This window comes from Nomascus leucogenys, chromosome X, assembly GCF_006542625.1.
Source record: "Nomascus leucogenys isolate Asia chromosome X, Asia_NLE_v1, whole genome shotgun sequence".
Classification (NCBI taxonomy): domain Eukaryota; kingdom Metazoa; phylum Chordata; class Mammalia; order Primates; family Hylobatidae; genus Nomascus; species Nomascus leucogenys.
In genome coordinates this window covers 105,176,070-105,191,286 of record NC_044406.1, presented here as the reverse complement: position 1 = coordinate 105,191,286, position 15,217 = coordinate 105,176,070, and the positions used below count along the sequence as shown (strand labels likewise).

At 43.5% G+C, this 15,217-nt stretch overlaps 1 long non-coding RNA gene across 1 annotated transcript in view; it reads right to left on the bottom strand.

Annotated features, from left to right (window-relative positions):
• LOC105738119 overlaps positions 1-15,217 on the bottom strand; it is a 44,146-nt gene that overhangs the window by 19,073 nt on the left and 9,856 nt on the right. The window contains exon 6 of the long non-coding RNA XR_001113850.2: positions 9,544-9,635. This is a non-coding gene — a long non-coding RNA (uncharacterized LOC105738119). The remainder of the gene's footprint in view (positions 1-9,543; positions 9,636-15,217) is intronic.

Here is a 15,217-nt window from a genome sequence, read left to right as displayed (position 1 = left end):
CTAAGTCCAGTGCTCCACCACATTTTAGTGTCCTATTTTGTAGTTCTATAGCCGTAACAATCATCCTCAAAGAAGGATGCACTAAATTTCCCAATTAGCAACTACCCCTCGGTGAAGCATGTTAAGGACCAGAACAGGGAAGGGTGGCAAAAGGCCAAGCCAAGACATCACAATTACAAGGGCTAAGTGAGACATGTTTCTGACTGCTTTATGGGCTCTGCAGCCTTGCTGCATCTTTGCTTTGAGCCAAGTCAATCATACTCTCTGTCATGGAGTGGGGGTGGGGGGAGGGTCAATGAGAAGAGTGAATAAAACAGACCTTCCTGCTGGCAAAGATGTGTGGCCAAACTATGAATCTGCAAGCAAAAGAAGGGAGGTAATTGTAGAAGCATATGACAGCACCAGAAAGCTCTGGCACAACCAGCATCACCTCCCACCCAGCGCCTGCCAGTTCACAGCAGCTGGTCAGAAAACTTATGGCCTTGCGAACAGGACAGATCACAAGGTAGAATCTGTACACCAGCCTCTGTGCCCTGCCCAGGCTTGACTCAGAAGCAGTGATAAATGCACTGGGCTAGTTAGTTCATCGGTACACTGAATGTGAATCCAGGTGACAACCAGGCAGTGACTTTCCTGAAGATTGAAGTCACTTCCTGTTTGGGACCTCCAGTCCTGAGATGCAGTCTCCCACAGCTCAGGCTTCCATGGAGGATCAAAAGCAACTCCTGGGCCAATGAAAGAAATGTGAGGAAAAGCCTAAGGGCGGTTGAGAGAGCCTTGTATGAAGGCTGGAATGTGACACTTTTTTTGTTTGTTTTTTGGACTCAGAGTTTTGCTGTGTCACCCAGGCTGGAGTGCAGTGGCGCGATCTTGGCTCACTGCAACCTCTCTGCCTCTCAGGGTCAAGTGATTCTCGTGCCTCAGCCTCCTGAGTAGCTGGGGCTACAGGCGAGCGCCACCTCACCCAGCTAATTTTTTGTATTTTAGTTAAGATGGAGTTTCACCATGTTGCCCAGGCTGGTCTCGAACTCCTGAGCACAGGCAATCCGCCCACCTCGGCCTTCCAAAGTGCTAGGATTACAGGCGTGAGCCACCGGACCTGGCTAACGCTTCTATATGAGTATCAAATCAGGGAATGAATGAATTCAGCATTCCAATCACATTCTCACACAATGCCTGAATCACACTCCCAAAAACGGCTTCAAATCCTTACTATAAAAAAGCATTATATTGTCACTATAGGAAATACTCATAATTCTGGTTTAGGTGAGTTATGGCAGACTTAGAAATAATTGGATTTGTATAGATAAGGGAAACTTATCCCTTTTTTTTTTTTTTTTTGAGACGGAGTCTCGCTCTGTCGCCCAGGTTGGAGTGCAGTGGCGCAATCTCGGCTCACTGCAAGCTCCGCCTCCCGGGTTCACGCCATTCTCCTGCCTCAGCCTCTCCGAGTAGCTGGGACTACAGGCGCCCGCCACCACGCCCGGCTAATTTTTTGTATTTTTAGTAGAGACGGGGTTTCACTGTGGTCTTGATCTCCTGACCTCAGGATCCGCCCGCCTCGGCCTCCTAAAGTGCTGGGATTACAAGCGTAAGCCACCGCGCCCGGCCGGGAACCTTATCCCTTAAATGCCAAAAATTTTAAACAGTATTTTCATGACCTGTGAAATACACATGTTTATATAACATGTTTGCCAGATTTCCCAGCCCACTCAAACCTTTTTCCAGCTTACTCAGGGTAATCACAATCACATCCTTCATTACGTTATGCTATTTTGTTTTCCTGTCTCCTCCCAGGGTTTCAGGCCTTCAGCAGGCACTTCCTCCATCAGTTTGTCTGAGCTTCTTCCCTCCCTCCCCCACTGCAATATATCTGCCTGTTGCTTCTAATCTGTGCAGCTAGGTAACCAGGTTACAGGACTCTTTAGAGCTACCTTATAAACAAGGCACTAGAAAATGTCTGGAGAATAACAGACCTTTAATGCTGTAAGGCTACCTCTGTGTGTTTGACGGAGTTTGCGACTGTTTCTTCCATCCAGATTTGGAGCAGATTTTCAGAGAGCAGAGGGTGCCAGAGGCCCGACCTGGGGATAAATGCTGTGCTGTGGAATATAAGCCAGGGATCAGGCCATGCCTCAAGCTCCCCTGTCCTCCACTCAACTCCCTAGAACTCAGAAGGCTTTGAATGACAGAAAATTGGGAAGAACAATTAGGAATAAAGATGAAGCCACGCCAGATTCTTCTTTCAGAAAATGAAATAAGTGCTGACAAAGCAGGGGTAACACTAGCCTGGGGAATTTGCTCTAACCTCCACAGAGGAGAATCTCTGCATTGTGCCTAGGGGAACTGTAAGTGTTGAGGAAATTGAATATGTGATTTTGGTTGGGCGCGGCGGCTCACGCCTGTACTCCCAGCACTTTGGGTGGCCGAGGCTGGTGGATCACCTGAGGTCAGGGGTTCGAGACCAGACTGGCCAACATGACAGAACCCTGTCTCTACTAAAAATACAAAAATTAGCTAGACGTGGTGGCGGGCACCTGTAATCCCAGCTACTCAGGAGGCTAAGCTCACGATTGTAGCAATACTTGAGATCTCTGTGGTCTTCCTTACAAACCTTGGGGGAAAGACAACACAGGCAATTTATAATGTCACAGCAATAACCATCATGTGTTCCATGTTTTTACTACTTAGAAACCACTTTCATAATCACTAACTCATTTAGTAAGCTATAGAGAAGGCCATTCTCCCTCCCATCCTAAGCTGTCACTTGCTGCTCTAGGAAGGAACACTTGAAACTTCTCTATTTCTATTGTCTATAACATTCTTGGCAGCTAAATGCTCACTACATCCCCATACTCTGTAGGCAAGGATTACCACAGGGTTCTGCTGGGAGCGCTGGGCTAGATGCCAAAGGCCCAGCCAGACACAGGATATCAAAGGAGGATTGTTTAGATGCTGGGGTCCCTGCCTTTTAGGGATGCCTAACTAGAGAGTTCTGCCTCTGCCAGATTATTCACCCCCATACAATGCACAGCAGTCTCCCTCAGCCTGTCCCAGTGTCATTTTTAATCAAGGAGGGAGGTAATAATGCAGAATTCACAGGTCATCATTTCATTACTTTGGTCTGGACATCAAAGAAACAGCAGGATAATGATGATGGAAAAGTTATTTATCATCTTGGAATCTCGATTTGTCCATTCTTAAAATAGGAAGGGTAAAAGTCACCCCTACCTAGTCTCCAGATATCTGGCGATGATAAATGAAGTACTACAGTGGAATAGTTTAATTTTTAAGGTGAATTACTTTGAACTCCTTGGAAGGATCACATAAGTCTAAGGGATTCTAACTGGCTCAGAGTTATATATCTTCAGTCACTTAAAAGTTGTGCTAGAAATTGCACAAAATAACTGAAATTAAATATACAGAAAAGGGAATAAAACTTAGGATTTGATGCTGGGAAAGGGAAGGAAACTTAGCAAAGAAAGTGGCAACCAACAGCAGAGATCAAAATAGGAAGAGGAAGACAGGAAAATGTGAAATTGAAGGATTAAAATTTTGTTACTGGGAAAGAAAGGGGAAATACAGGCATACCTTGAAGGTATTGTGGGTTGGGTTCCAGACCACTGTAATAAAGTGAATATCGTAATAAAGTGAGTCACACAATTTTTTTGGTTTCCCAGTGCATATAAAAGTCATGTTTACACTATACTATAGTGTACTAATTGTGCAATAGCATTGTGCCTATAAAAACAATAAACATGCCTTAATTTAAGACACTTTATTGCTAAAAAATACTAATGATCGTCTGAGCCTTCAGCAAGTCATAATCTTTTTGCTGGTGGGAGGTCTTGACTTGATGTTGATGGCTCCTGCCTGATCAGGGTGGTAGTTGCTGAAGGTTGGGGTGGCTGGGGCAATTTCTTAAAATAAGACAACAGTGAGGTTTGCCACATCAATTAACTCTTCCTTTCCAAAAGATTTCTTTCTTCCTTCCTTCCTTTCTTTCTTTTCTTCTTTCCTTCCTTCTTTCTTTTTCCTTTTTTTTTAGACAGAGTTTTTTTTTTTAGACAGTCTGGAGTACAGTGGCAAGGACTCAGCTCTCTGCAACTTCCGCCTCCTGGGTTCATGCAATTCTCATGCCTCAGCCTCCTGAATAGCTGGGATTACAGGCATCCGCCACCACGCCCAGCCGATTTTTGTATTTTAGTAGAGATGGGGTTTCGCTGTGTTGCCCAGGCTGGTCTGGAACTCCTGAGCTCAGGTAATCTGCCCGTCTCAGCCTCCCAAAGTGCTAGGATTACAGGCATGAGCCACCACGACTGGCCCAAAAGATTATTTATTTATTTATTTATTTATTTTTAGACAGAGTCTTGCTCTGTCACTAGGTTAGAGTGCAATGGCACAACCTTGGCTCACCATAGCCTCCATCTCCCAGGTTCAAGTGATTCTCCTGCCTCATCTGGGACTACAGGCATGCGCCACCATGCCCGGCTAATTTTTTTGTATTTTTAATAGAGATGGGGTTTCACCATGTTAGCCAGGATGGTCTCAATCTCTTGACCTCGTGATCCGCCCACCTTGGCCTCCCAAAATGTTGGGATTACAGGCGTGAGCCACCGCACCCCGCCCAAAAGATTTATTTATAGCATGCAATGCTATTTGATAGCATTTTACCCACAGTGAAACTTCTTTCAAAATTGGAGTCAGTCCTCTCAAACCCTGCCACTGCTTTATCAACTAAGTTTATGCCATATTCTAAATCCTTTGTTGTCATTTCAACAATGTTCACAGCATCTTCACCAGGAGTAAATTCCATCTCAAAAATCCACTTTCTTTGCTCATCCATAAGAAGCAATACCTCATCTGTTCAAGTTTTATCATGAGATTGCAGCAATTCAATCATATCTTCAGGCTTCACTTCTAATTCTAGTTCTCTTGCTATTTCCACCTCATCTGCAGTGACTTCCTCCACTGAAGCCCTGAACCCCTCAAAGTCATCCATGAAGGTTGGAATCAACTTTGTATTAGTCCATTCTTGCATTGCTATAAAGAAATGCCTGAGACTGGGTAATACATAAAGAAAAGAGGTTTATTTGGCTCACAGTACTGCAGGCTGTACAGGAAGCATGGCAGCATCAGCCTCCGGGGAGGTCTCAGGAAGCTTCCAATCATAGCAGAAGGCAAAGGAAGAGCAAGTAATTTCACATGGCCAGAGTAGGAGAAAGAGAGCGGGGAGGAGGTGATACACACTTTTAAGCAACCAGATCTCACAAGTATGTGATGACAGCAACTAAGGGGGATGGCATTAAGCCATGAGAAACCGCCCCTGTTATCCAACCACCTTCCTCCAGGCCCCAGCCCCAACACTGGGAATTACAATTCGACATGAGATTTGGGTGGGGACACAGATCTGAACCATATCAAACTTCTTCCCAACTCCTGTTAATGTTGGGTTTTTTTTGTCTGTTTTTTTGTTTCTTTGTTTTGTTTTGTTTTGTTTTTTGAGATGGAGTCTCACTCCGTTGCCCAGGCTAGAGTGCAGTGGCACAATCTTGGATCACTGCAACCTCCACCTTCTGGGTTCAAGAGATTCTCCTGCCTCAGCCTCCCAAGTAACTGGGATTACAAGCGCCCACCACCACACCTGGCTAATTTTTTTTAATATTTTTAGTAGAGACAGGATTTCAGCATGTTGGCCAGGCTGGTCTTGAATTCCTGACCTAAAGTGATCCACCCGCCTTGGCCTCCCAAAGTGCTGGGATTACAGTCCATGTTGGTATTTTGACCTCCTCCTATTAACCATGAGTGTTCTTAATGGCATTTAGAATGGTGAATCCTTTCCAGAAGGTTTTCAATTTCCTTTGCCCAGGTCTATCAGAGGAATAGCTCTATGGCAGCCTTACAAAATGTATTTTTTTAAAAAAGGAGGACTTGAAAGTCTAAATTACTCCTTAATCCATCTGCTACAGAATGGATGTTGTGTTAGCAGACATGAAAACAACATTAATCTCCTTGTACATAGCCATCAGAGCTCTTGGGTGACTAAGTGCATTGTTAATGAGCAGTAATATTTTGAAAGGAATCTTTTTTTCTGAGCAGTAGGTCTCAACAGTGGGCTAAACATGTTCAGAAAACCATTCTGTAAACAGATGTGCTGTCATCCAGGCTTTGTTGTTCCATTTATAGAACACAAGCAGAATTTGGCATAATTCTTAAGGACCCTAGAATTTTCAGAATGATAAATGAATATTGGCTTCAATTTAAAGTCACCAGCTGCGTTAGCTCCTAACAAGAGAGTCAGCCTGTCCTTTGAAGCTTTGAAGCCAAGCACTGACTTCTCCTCTCCAGCTATTAAAATCCTAGATGCTGGCTGGGCACGGTGGCTCACGCCTGTAATCCCAGCACTTTGGGAGGCTGAGGCAGGCAGATCACTTGAGGTCAGGAGTTCAAGACCAGCCTAACCAACATGGCGAAACCCCATCTCTACTAAAAAATACAAAAATTAGCTGGGCGTGGTGGCAGGCACCTGTAATCCCAGCTACTCGGGAGGCTGACTCAGGGAGAATTGCTTGAACCCGGGAAGCAGAGGTTGCAGTGAGCTGAGACCGCCCCACTGTACTCCAGGCTGAGCGACAGAGCGAGACTCTGTCTCAAAAAAAAAAAAAAAAATCCTAGATGCCATCTTCTTCTAATATAAGGCTGTTTTGTCTACATGGAAAATCTGTTGTTTAGTGCAGCTACTCTTATCAATGATCTTAATTAATCTTCTGGATAACTTGCTGCAGCTTCTGCATCAGCACTTGCTGCTCTTTGCACTTTCGTGTTGTGGAGACAGCTTCTTTCCTTAAACCTCATGAACCAACCTCTGCTAGCTTCACACTTTTCTTCTGCAGCTTCCTCATCTCTCTCAGCCTTCATAGTATTGAATAGAGTTAGGGTCTAGTTCTGGATTAGGCAGGCTTTGGTTTAAGGGAATATCGTGGCTTAAGAAAACATTTGATCTTCTATCCAGATCACTAAAACTTTCTCCATATCGGCAATCAGACTGTTTGCTTTCTTATCATTCACACGCTCATTGGAATGGCACTTTAATTTCCTTCAAGAGCTTTTCCTTTGCATTCACAACTTGGCTAACTGGCACAAGAGGCCTCGCTGGGCTTTTGACGTGCCTTCCTCACTTAGCTTAGCTTAGTCATTTCTAGCATTTTTTTTTTTTTTTTGAGACTGAGTCTCGCTCTGTCACCCAGGCTGGAATGCAGTGGCACGATCTTGGCTCGCTGCAAGCTCTGCCTCCTGGGTTCGTGCCATTCTCCTGCCTCAGCCTCCCATGTAGCTGGGACTACAGGCGCCCGCCACTACACCCAGCTAATTTTTTGTATTTTTTAGTAGAGACAGGGTTTCACCGTGTTAGCCAGGATGGTTTCGATCTCCTGACCTTGTGATCCGCCCACCTTGGCCTCCCAAAGTGCTGGGATTACAGGCGTGAGCCACCACACCCGACCATATCTAGCTTTTGATTTAAGGTGAAAGATATATGTCTTTTCCTTTCACTTAAACACTTGGAAATCATTGTAGGGTTATTAATTGGCTTAATATCAATATTGTTGTATTTCAGGAAATAGGGAGGCCCAAGGAGAGGGAGAGAGTTTGGAGAAGGGCCAGTCAGCGGAACAGTCTGAACACATAAAACATTTACCAATTAAGTTCACTGTCTTATCTGGGCACAGTTGTGGCACCCCAAAACAATTATAATGGTAACATCAAAGATCACTGATCACAGCTCCACATAACAGATGTAATCATAATGAAAAAGTTTGAAACACTGAGAGAATTACCAAAATGTGAGACAGAGACAAAGTTAGCACATGCTGTTGAGAAAATGGTGCCAACAGACTTGCTTAACGCAGGGTTGCCACAAACCTTCCATTTGTGAAAAACACAGTATCTGCAAAGTACAATAAAGCCAGGCACAATAAAACGAGGCATGCCTGTATAAACAGCAACTGTCAAGTGATGTTTTCCAACTAGAATTAAAAGATTACATAAGGAATTTTTTTAAAGGAATTCAATCTGGAAGAACTGAGCAACAATTAAGAATGCATTATAAAGGATATGATACTTACATATGTGAAATAAATTTAAATGGCCAATTCCAACCAGAGTGAATGCTGCAGCTGGGTGTTAAAAATCTTTTAACTATACTGAGTTTGGCAGTGATTCTGTACAAGGAAATGATTTATATTCAGGGACTGACTATTTGGGTATCTCATCCAGTTTCAAGATATCAAGACCCACATGGAATACAGCAATGAAGCCAAAGGAAGGAAAGAGAGAGCTAATCATCATGGCCCTATTGCAGATGCAGCCCTTCTTTACCCATCTTACATTTCTGCCCCTTTCATGCTTCTAAGCCAAGTCAGTTATGCACAGAGTGGATAACTTACTTATGTCTGGCTTAAGGGCCTACCCTTCAGAAAGGTACACATGCTGGAGGTAAGGAAGCTGAGCTGCAATTCTGGCAGATTTGTACTGCTTAGGTTGATCTACACTGACTCCAGCCACTCCTTTTCTATGGAAGATACTAAAAGCAGCAAGATGATAGTATTTCTTTAGTTTGCTCACCCCTGAGATTCAAAGGGAAAAGAATGACAGCAGGAAATTGTTGCAAGAGCTGGGCATCCAAAGTCACCAAATACCATAGGATTGTGTGTGAATGTGTGTGTGCATGTGTATATGCATGTACATACACACACACTAGTATACACTAGTGGTATGGTTCAGTTAAACACTATGAGTCAGGTCAGGAGCAGCCAACCACTTTTTATCTCTCAGGTTCCTTCTGGAAATTTGGTCTTTATTTCTAGTGAGAAATCTGGAAAAGGCACCACTGGTTATCCTCCTCCTGGGAGAAAGACCACATTAACTTTCCTTCTGTCAGGACACTGGAGAATTCTGTTCACTTAGCCTTGTTAGAGGGTTAATCATTAATTAATTTATGGTGACACAACCATGAGACATTAGGGTGCCTACATAATTAGGCACAGCCTGCCTCAGCCTTGTAATGTCAACCTCATAAAGAAGAAATATCTCACTTTCTATTCAAGCACTCTTGTTTGATCTGGGGGCACTTCTTATGTTCTTATGAGTGTGATGCTTGGGACAGAAGTAGAAGGGACAATGTGTGTTTGATGGTGAGTAATGAGAGACGGAAAGGAAAAGGACTGTAACTGACAAACAAGTGAGTACTGCCTGTGCTGTCTCCTCGCCTTAGGTAAAACAAGCACTGTCTGTTAGACTGAAGAGATGGTCTGATATTCACAATCCAGTCTCTTACCGAATTCGAAAATCATCAGCAGCTATACATTCCTGGTGGGTGGGGTGGGAAGTTAGTGGTCAGTTGGTACTGAGGGGGCATAGCAGAGACTGTTAATAGACATGAAATCTACTAGGTATGCCTCTACATATCCCAGTCTTCCTTGTGGTTAAATCGGGGCTAGGTGATTAGTTCCTGCCAATGAAGTGTATGCAGAAGTTCTGTGTTACCTCTAAGATGAGGCGATTAAGGCACATGGGCTTCCAGTTCTCTTTTTCTTTGCTACAGTGTCCTTGGAAGTCATCTTTTCCAGATGGTATAGCTACAAGACAGAAGAGGGCCAACCAGTCTATATCAAACATTATGTGAGCAACAAATAAACCTCTGCTATTTGTCACTGTATCAGTCTAGCCTATCGTGATTAATATAGGCACCAAAGCAGTGTTTCATTTAGGGTGCCAGAGACTTTAGTGCAAGAAATTAAGCTATTCACACCCACAATGTATAGTTCCTTTTAGAGACACAAACTCTACCAGGATGATCAGATTTCATGTTTCCCAAGACTCTCTTCAACAAAACTTTGTCTTTGAAGGAGAATGGTTTGCCATGAATTAGTAACTTCAAGTGTAGAGGCCATCTCTCCTAAGGACACACATCTTCCAAATATCAAAAAGCATCCAAAATTTATTGAATAGCTCATGAAATCTCTTCCTAGGTACCTATCATCTCCTTCTGCTACTTCCCATTTTACTGATGGCACTGGACACAAATGCTAGCTTATAGCCTTTATACACAGAACTCCCTCATATATTAGGTTCCCATTAAAAAACAAAAAAGACACAACTAAGTTTCTGTTTATGAAAGCCATCTGATAGTGGCAAGCACCTGTAGTCCCAGCTACTTGGGAGGCTAAAGCAGGAGGATTGTTTGAAATTCAAGTCCAGCTTTGGTGACATAGCAAGATTCCATCTCAAAAAAAAAAAAAAAAAAATCTCCATTTCTTGTAGGCTCTGGCTCAGTGTACTTTTAAAGCTTAGAATAGGAGGGAGAAGAACATCCTTCATTCACTGTCTCCAAAATGTCTAATATTTGCCTCTCTCTATCTCTCAGTGAGCCAGCAGGTCCAGCATAAGATAGGAAGCACAACACTTCATTTTTTTTTTTATTTTTATTTTTTGAGACAGAATCACACTCTGTCACCCAGAATGGAGTGCAGTGGCACGATCTCCATTCACTGCAACCTCCGTCCCCCAGGCTCAAGAGATTCTCCTGCCTTAGCCTCCCCAGTAGCTGGGATTACAGGCGTGCACCACCACGCCTGGCTAATTATTTTTTGTATTTTTGGTGGAGACAGGGTTTTGCCATGTTGTCCAGGCTGGTCTCAAACTCCTGACCTCAAGTGATCCACCTGCCTCAGCCTCCCAAAGCTCTGGGATTACAGGTGTGAGCCACTGCACCTGGCCAGGAAGCACAACACTTTAAACCTTGAAAACAAAAGGGCTGGGACAACTTCCACTTGGCACTCTTCACCAATGAGGGAAGACCTCTCTTAGCTGTTTTTCACTATAACCAGCTGAAGGCTCTACCTTTCAGAGCATCTGCTTACTGAGCTGACAGGGACCCCATATACAACTGTTTATTGCAAAAGACCAAATTATGTCTTTAAAAATGTTTCTTTAAAAAGCAGGTCACATCACCAATGAAAGTTTGAGAAATTACATACACAGAGAAATATTTTCCTTGAGTTACTGATTTGATAGAAATTTTGATATATTCTCCCCCTAAAGGAACCAACAAAAAGGCCTGTCTGGTGGTAAGGGGCTATACAAAAGCCATGGCTTTGGTCCTGTGTACAAGCTTGCCTCTTGCTCCACAGCTGGAATCTGGTTCTGTTGGGAGAAGACAGTCAGAGAAGTCCTTACATCTCTGACCCCAAAAACCTCTTCTGAGCATTGCCCAACACTCCTGTTATACAACATGCAAAACAAATAATCAACCTTAAAAGTCAGGCAGCCAAAGCTCTACTCGAATAATAAGCTCTTTTACAAACTTCTTGTCATCTGCCAAAATCAGCTCCAAAGGAACACCAGGAACTCAAAATTCTATTGTTCTCATTAACTACTTGGGGGAACTAGACAAGCTTCGATGGCTTTATTGGTTTTTTGAGAGACAAAAGACATTAAGATTTTCATCTATCTGCACCCTGTCTTTGATCTCAAAAATTTAATTGTAGCTCCAGTCCCACCATCTCTAAGAGGCCTCTATTAAAAGGATGAACTAGAAAGGGGCACCAGCCTTTTCTTACAACATATGCTATTCTCTACTTCTTTCCTGCCTGATTGTTAGGGTGGGAAAAGAAGAATCTAAATGCCAACTTTTTCAGAAAATTTATTGAGAGGGAGGGAGAGGGCAAGACAGAAGCATCTGAAATTTAGTCTTCTGCCTGTGAGGGCCCTCTGGCTGAAGTTCAAAAGGAAAGAGGAGCTTTGCCCAAGGAAAACTATTCAAAACTAGGTTTGGCACACTTGGGAAAGCCTGGTGGTGCATTGTTGGCCCAGAACAGGCTCTCTGGGATTCAAAAGGCAGGGTGAGGCTTTTTTTTTTTGAGACGGAGTCTCACTCTGTCGCCCAGGCTGGAGTGCAGTGGCGTGATCTCAGCTCACTGCAACCTCCGCCTCCCGGGTTCAAGCAATTCTCTGCCTCAGCCTCCTGAGTAGCTGGGATTACAAGTGCCCACCACCACTCCTGGCTAATTTTTTTTTTTTTTTGTATTTTTAGTAGATACGGGGTTTCACCATCTTGGCCAGGCTGGTCTTGAACTCCTGACCTCGTGATCCACCCACCTCAGCCTCCCAAAGTGCTGGGAATACAGGCGTGAGCCACCGCACCCAGCTAGGGTGAGGCTTTTTTTTTTTTAGGCATTGGACAAGATTTATTGACATGACAATTCCATATTTTCCGAAAAGGATTAAAATTTTTCTTAGGCCCCCAAACTAGAAGGCAATATCAATACTGGTCTTGGTTATATGCATTTATCATAAAATTCATTCAAATAGCAGATTGAGGGTTCCATAAAACAATTAGCCCTGTTTCTGTTTCCAAGCAAACAGGACAGACAGAAGCCATTGAAACATTCTTTTTTAAACCAGATGTGAACAAAGAATTCTCAAGTCTAGGTGCAATGTTGAATCCAGTAACAGTGCTTCTAAAACCAGCCAGATCTCTCAAAAGTCAAGGTGAGATGGAGGAGCCGCACGGCAGTGCAGTCACCATGCTGCCGAGTGAGGACAGAGATCATCACCGTCTGGAAGCCTCTTGTTAAGTGGCCTTATTAAGAAAATCTTCCAGGTAAATGCTTTCAGTGAAACAAAAACAAACAAACAAAAAAGAAAATCTGATGGGAGAAATCTGTTATAAAACTCATCTCTGATGAACCACAAAACGGATTTCAGTGTGTACTTGACATTAATATCCCAGGACTGTCAACCCACAGATGCAAAGCTCAGCATTTCCCTCTTCTATAAAGTCTTCCTACCCTGCCTTTTCCCGTTACTGTTCCCTCCTGTTAAATTGATCCCATCTTCTGCTAGGCTCCATACATACTGATTTGATCACACTTGTTTCCTTCACTAGCTTACATGATTTCTGAGAGCAGGGACCAGGCATTATTCATCTCTGCATCCCCACTGTTAGCACAATTCCTGGAACATGGTAGGTGTTCATTAAGTCATTTAACTGCTGATAAGATTAATAATACTTATAGTTAACTTTTGAGTGTTCAGAAACTCTATGTTTAACGTCCTATATTTCTCCTCATTTTCCAGGTGAGAGAGCTGAGGCACTGAGATGTTAAATATCATGCCTAATCTCATCCAGCCAATAACTGGCAAAGCAACAATACAAACTGAGTGATCAGGCTCCAGAACCTTCATTCTTAATTACTACACAGAGTGGTACACAGGAATGAATGAGTGATCTCATAAAAGGGCTATATACCTATGAAACTATTAAACAAGAACTGAAGTTGGTTTGATTTAGAAACCTGGTTTATTCACACAAAAATTGATTAAGTAGATACCCAGTACTCTCTGCCAAGCCCAGTGCTAAGCATCAGTGGTACAAAGATAAAAATATGGTCTTTGGTTCTGTTTATATTGAACAATGAGAACACTTGGACACAGGAAGGGGAACATCACACACCGGGGCCTGTTGTGGGGTGGAGGGAGGGGGGAGGGATAGCATTAGGAGATATACCCAATGTAAATGACGAGTTAATGGGTGCAGCACACCAACATGGCACATGTATACATATGTAACAAACCTGCACGTTGTGCACACGTACCCTAGAACTTAAAGTATAATAATAATAATACATATATATATATATATATATAAAGATAAAAATATGGTCTTATTCGGCCGGGCGCGGTGGCTCACGCCTGTAATCCCAACACTTTGGGAGGCCAAGGCAGGTGGATCACGAGGTCAGGAGATTGAGACCATCCTGGCTAACACAGTGCAACCCCGTCTCTACTAAAAATACAAAAAAAAATTAGCCGGGCATGGTGGCGGGTGCCTGTAGTCCCAGCTGCTCCGCAGGCTGAGGCAGAAGAATGGTGTGAACCCAGGAGATGGAGCTTGCAGTGAGCCGAGATCGTGCCACTGCACTCCAGCCTGGGCGAGCAGCGAGACTCCGCCTCAAAGAAAAAAAAAAAAAAATATGGTCTTATTCCTCAACAAGAAGAGAAACAAATAACAAAAGTTCACTAAGCACTTACTATGTGCTGGGCACTGTTCTAAGTACTTCACATTGTTAATCTCTTTAATCTTTACAAAATCCCTATTATGAGATCCCAGTCATATTGTTATTATTAAACTGAGATGAGACAGATAAGAAACTGAGGCTCAGGGAGGTTAAGCAACTTGCAAGAGCCACCATTTGAATACAAGCAGCCTAGCTCCAGAACCCATGCTCTCATCACTACACTCTACTGCCTCATCAGTTTATAACCACACAACCATAACACAATGTGATATGTGCTAAGAGAAAGAAAGAGAAAAAATACTATAGATGCAGAGAGGAAATGGTGACTTTTGCCAGAGAAGGAGCTCAAAGAAGGCTCTGTAGAGCAGGTAACATATGAACTGGGCCTTGAAGGTATGAGAATAGGAAAGAAATTCAGGCCAGGCAGAGTGGCTCACACCTATAATCCCAGCACTTTGGGAGGCTGAGGCAGGCAGGTCGCTTGAGGTCAGGAGTTCGAGACCAGCCTGGCCAACATGGTGAAATCCCATCTCTACTAAAAACACAAAACTTAGCCAGGCGTGGTAGCGGGTGCCTGTAGTCCCAGCTACTTGGGAAGCTGAGGCAGGAGAACTGCTTGAATTCGGGAGGTGGAGGTTGCAGCGAGCCAAGATCACACCACCGCACTCCAGCCCGGGTGACAGAGCGAGACTATGTCTCAAAAACATAAAAATAATTTTAAAAAATTCAAACCAAAACGCTACGTGGAGACCAGTAAAACTTGTATGTGTTTTCAAAGCCATCACTACTAAAGTACAAAGCTAAGAAACAAGCCCAGCACTATACTATCTTCTACTGCTGAGGCCACTTCTCACCAAGGAACAGGGAAATGACCAGTGAATCTTTATGTCAAGTTTCCCACTTAGTTGAAACCCTCCCTGGGGTTTTAGTCAGCTTCACAGCACCTGTAAGAACTTCTTTTCCTCTGCCTTCCATACAATAGATAATGTTTCTGGAAGGAGACCCTCAGACTCTCTGTAGTGTAACTTGATGCCAGATCTTTCAAGGTTGGCAAAGGAGGCTGGAATCACCACGTGGGTGAGAGGGATAGCTAGACCTCACAGCCCCGATTTTTTCTATACATGAAGATACTCTCTGCT